Here is a 4,669-nt window from a genome sequence, read left to right on the forward strand (position 1 = left end):
CACCCTCCTAAACCCCGCAGGACCTCCTCTTCATCCCTCGGAGTTTGTTGCTGCTCCACGGAGCGATGTGTTGAACCAGCACGAGGTAATTATCTGTCAACATATAACTGACGTCACAATGCTGGTTGGTGAATTTGTTGTTTTAATGTTTCTGGCTGATAATGACGTGAGTCCGTTACATATATTCTTTGAACCCGCAGGGTTCAACCCGATTTCGGGTGTTTTTATCACTGACAATTATTACGTGCAATGTTGATGACGCACATCGTTTCATGGTGAGAACAACGGTTGCTAAAAATGTTCTCAAAGCAACATTTGAGCAAAAAGTGATTGAAGGAATCAAAAAGAATAAAAACTCTTTCATGGTTGTGATGTTCTCTTGTAAATAAATGTTTCGTAAGATTAACCGTTTCCTTCCCGGGATTGGGCAAAATAATGGAACTGATGAATGGTATAAAAGTTTGTAAATGAAGAGTGTAAGACTGTAAGTGGTGTAAAAGTTTGTAAATGAAGAGTGTAAATGATATAAAAGTTTGTAAATGAAGAGTGTAAATGGCATAAAGTTTGTAAATGAAGAGTGTAAATGGCATAAAAGTTTATAATTGAAGAATGTAAATGGCATAAAAGTTTGTAAATGAAGTGTGTAAATGTTTAGATGATCATTGGTGGTCCAGGGTGCAAGCATCTAAACCTGTGGCTGCTTTAGTGACAGAGTAGTTCGATTCCACCTTCTGGGTGTTTATTTTTTAAACTTATATTCCCTCGAACAAAGGTACCCGGCATTGCTTGGCAACATGTCCCTCCTGCCTCCAACCACTCCGTCCTCCCCCTCTCCACCATTTCCCATCCACCCCGCTCTCCTCTCTTCTCTCCTCACTCCTATCTCCTCCCCATTCCCCTCTCCTCCCTCCTCTCTCTTCCCTATTCTCCTCTTATACCTCGTTCTCTGCACCCACCCACACCCTCCACCTCCCTCTCTACCTGCGCCCCACCCTCTCTCTTTCTCTCCCACTCTCTCCACACTCTCCCTTCCTCCACTCTCCCTCCGTCCATTCTAAATGCCACACCTCTCCCGCTGCATCATAAGCCCCGCCCATTAGCCAGGCGCCACCATTTTTATTAATTCGCCTAGCTTTGAGAACCCACGACCCAATTTTGAAAGGGGCAACTTTTGCACAAGGCCGACCCAAATGACCTCTCCTGGTCCATATTCCGCAGCCCTGGGACCAACTCCCACCACCGCTGCTCCAAATCAAATTCCCATTGCAATTTAATTTTAGATTTCCTTTTTAAAATTTTGGCCTCGTGTGTCCAACAACCGCAGCTGCAGGTAACAACCGCCTCCTCGGGTTGTTCTGCCCCTTCCTACAGCTGTTCCAAATTCCCTACAAGGACCAGTTTCTCCGAGGCTCTATTTCCCGACTCTTCCATGTCCGAATCCAGCTCGGAGCCAAAACACCGCCCCCCCTCTCCCCCCCCCCCCCCACCTGCTGGGTATCCAATTTCGAAGCCTCTTGTACCCAATTGGTCCCCTTGGTCACTTTAATCTCATCAACAGACCGACTCACCTCATCTCCCCAGGCTCTGTTGGACTCGAGCAACCACTTCCTCCATGGTACTGTTACAGGTGTCCAGCCGCTGTGGCAAATCATTTGTCTTATCAACCCCAACCAATTGCGGCCCAAACAGGTCTTCATCTATACACATCCAGTCAGGTTCTGTAACAGGGACCTCTAATATTGTTACTCCCTGTTGCTCCGCACAACCGCCCTGGCACTGCACAAATTCCAATTCCTCCCCCTGTTGGTGTATTGTGACATCCACGCAAGCCCGATAACCTTCCAGGTCTCCATCAGCCAAACATTCCCCATTTAAATTTGAGTTTCCCCTATTTACATTCGAACACTCCCCATTTGCTTCCAAGCATTCCCCATTTATATTTGACCTCTCCCGTGCCCCATATTTAGTCTCTAATTTCCTCTCGAATTCACCGTCTGTGCATAGTTTAATTCTGCAATCTTATCGATTTGTTCCCCCAGTTGTTGTGTTATTTCCTCCATTTTCCCCTCCATTTCATCAAATTTGTTTTCCATCCCATCCATTTGTTCCTTCAATTCCCCCTTTAATCCATCAATTTGCCCCTCCAATTCTCCCTTCAATCAATCAATTTTGTTTACAGAATCTTGTTTCTCACAGTCTGAGAGTCCTTTAGGTGCTTTTTTGCAAACTCCAGACGGGCTTTCATGTGTCTTTCACTGAGGAGAGGCTTTAGACTGGCCACTCTGCCATAAAGCCCAGATCGGTGGAATGTTGCAGTGATGGTTGTCCTTCTGGAAGTTTCTCCCATCTCCACACAGGATCTCTGGAGCTCAGCCAGAGTGACAATCGGGTTCTTGGTCACCTCTATCACCAAGGCCCTTCTCCCCCGATTGCTCAGTTTGGCCGGGCGGCCAGCTCTAGGAAGAGTCATGGTTGTTCCAAACTTCTTCCACTTAAGAATTATGGAGGCCACTGTGCTCTTGGGAACCTTCAATGCAGCAGAATTTTTTTGTGGGCTTCCCCAGATCTGTGCCTCGACACAATCCTGTCTCTGAGCTCTGCAGGCAGTTCCTTCGACCTCATGGCTTGGTTTTTGCTCTGATATGCATTGTCAGCTGTGAGACCTTATATAGACAGGCGTGTGCCTTTCCAAATCATGTCCAATCAATTGAATTTACCACAGGTGGACTCTAATCAAGGTGTAGAAACATCTCAAAGATGACCAAGAGAAATGGGAGGCACCTGAGCTAAATTTCAAGTGTCATAGCAAAGGGTATGAATACTTATGTCAATGTGATATTTCAGTTTTTTCTTTTTAATAAATTAGCAAAACTTTCTAAAATCCTGTTTTCTCTTTGTCGTTATGGGGTATTGAGTGCAGATTGATGAGGGAAAAAATGAATTTAAACGATTTCAGCATAAGGCTGCAACATAACAAAATGTGAAAAAAGTGAAGGGGTCTGAATACTTTCTGAAGGCACTGTATAACAATAAACAACGCAAGATAACTTAAATAGTAGCCTACCAATATGTTCCAGTGTATTTCATTTCCACTTCCCATTGCAATTCGTGATGCGTCGTAATAGTTTGACGATGCAATTCGCCCTTTTGTATCAGATTAACAGCCAAATGTAACTCCGACCACTGAATGCATGAAATATACTTGACTTGTGGAAGATCAACTGATTAAAACATCTCATTTATCATGACACGATGACTTGATTCCATGGAGCGACAAAACATAATTATCTGTCAACATTATGCTATAATCGATGTCACAATGCTGCATTAACATGTTTTTATGTGTGCGGTGTTAATGATGAGTTCATGACATGCATGGTATGAACTACCGGTACAGTTCATCCCGATTTGGAGTGTTTTTGCCACTGACAATTATTACGTACAACGTTGATGACGCACATCGCGCAGTTGCTAAAAAATATTGTCTTCAAACAACATTTGAGCCAAAAGTGATTTTCAGAAATCCAAAAAAACCCACTTTCATGGTCACGATTTTGTGTTGTAAAAAGCATACAAAATATACTGTTATTGTCTCATGATTGGCCGAAAAATAATGGAGCAGATGGATGGTATAAAAGGTTGTGAATGAAGTGTGTCATTGCCCGGATGATCCTCGGTGGTCCGGGGTGCAGGCTTCAAACCTGTAGCTGCTTAGCGGCAGAGTGGTTCGATTCCACCTTCTGGGCGTTGTTTTTTTTTTTACTTGTGTTGCTGAATCAAATGAAACTTCACGTGTTGAACATGAAGTTTGCACCGTCTTGTGTATTCATTGTAACATTTATCGTTTTTGTGTGTGTGCAAACCTCCAGTTCCTCCAGTTCTCCATCCCACTTCTCGGGATAATGCTGCTGCTAATATTGCTCTCTGGTCTGGAATTCATTCGATGCTGATAAATGCAAGAATGTCCTTCGGTCCTGCAAAATATCAGTCTCATAGTGTCGTTCCGGAAGGAATTTTTCAAAAAAACTTTTTGGGGATTTCTTCAAAACGCCAAAAGCATTATAACAGCACCTGGCATTGCAGGCCCTGCTAGTTGTGTGGACAAACATTTCTGACTCAATATATTGAGTGATGAAATCAATCAGACACACATCGATCCTTCAAATGATTTTGACGCTGCGCCCACGAATTTAAAAGCGGGGATAAGCGATCGGGTGCGTACATATGTCACACCATATGTACATATGTCATACGTGTCTGCATTGAAATAATTCATTTTCTCAGCAACGGTTGGTCTGATTGACAAAACTTTTCACCATAGGAGCGTCTCCTCCTGTATAATTGTATAAAGATCATTATAACGTCATGTGTCATGTGGTATAGTGCCAATTTGGAAAAACCACAAAACGTTGCACCTCCAGTGTATCTTTGAAATACTCAATGAAAAAAAATTGAACATGACTCATTGTCAGGTATTCCCGTCATGGGGAATAACATGTTAATAATGATGATTTCATCGGTGCCTTCATTATGACGTCATAATTCGACAAGTACTACACTTGATCCGATCAGTATGAAAATTTTTGAAGGTCATCCAGGGATAATTTGGTCAACAGAATTAAATTGATGACATAATAGGTCATGTGGTTTGGCAGCCATGTTGGATGTA

At 43.1% G+C, this 4,669-nt stretch overlaps 1 non-coding gene across 1 annotated transcript; it reads left to right on the plus strand.

The window, feature by feature from the left end:
• Positions 1-3,660: 3,660 nt before the first annotated feature.
• TRNASTOP-UCA (transfer RNA opal suppressor (anticodon UCA)) lies at positions 3,661-3,747 on the plus strand. Its single transcript has one exon. It is a non-coding gene; the product is annotated as a tRNA-Sec (tRNA).
• The last annotated feature ends 922 nt before the right edge of the window (positions 3,748-4,669 follow it).

Source organism: Myxine glutinosa, chromosome 1 (genome assembly GCF_964187855.1).
Source record: "Myxine glutinosa chromosome 1, kmMyxGlut1.1, whole genome shotgun sequence".
NCBI classification, from domain to species: Eukaryota; Metazoa; Chordata; class Myxini; order Myxiniformes; family Myxinidae; genus Myxine; species Myxine glutinosa.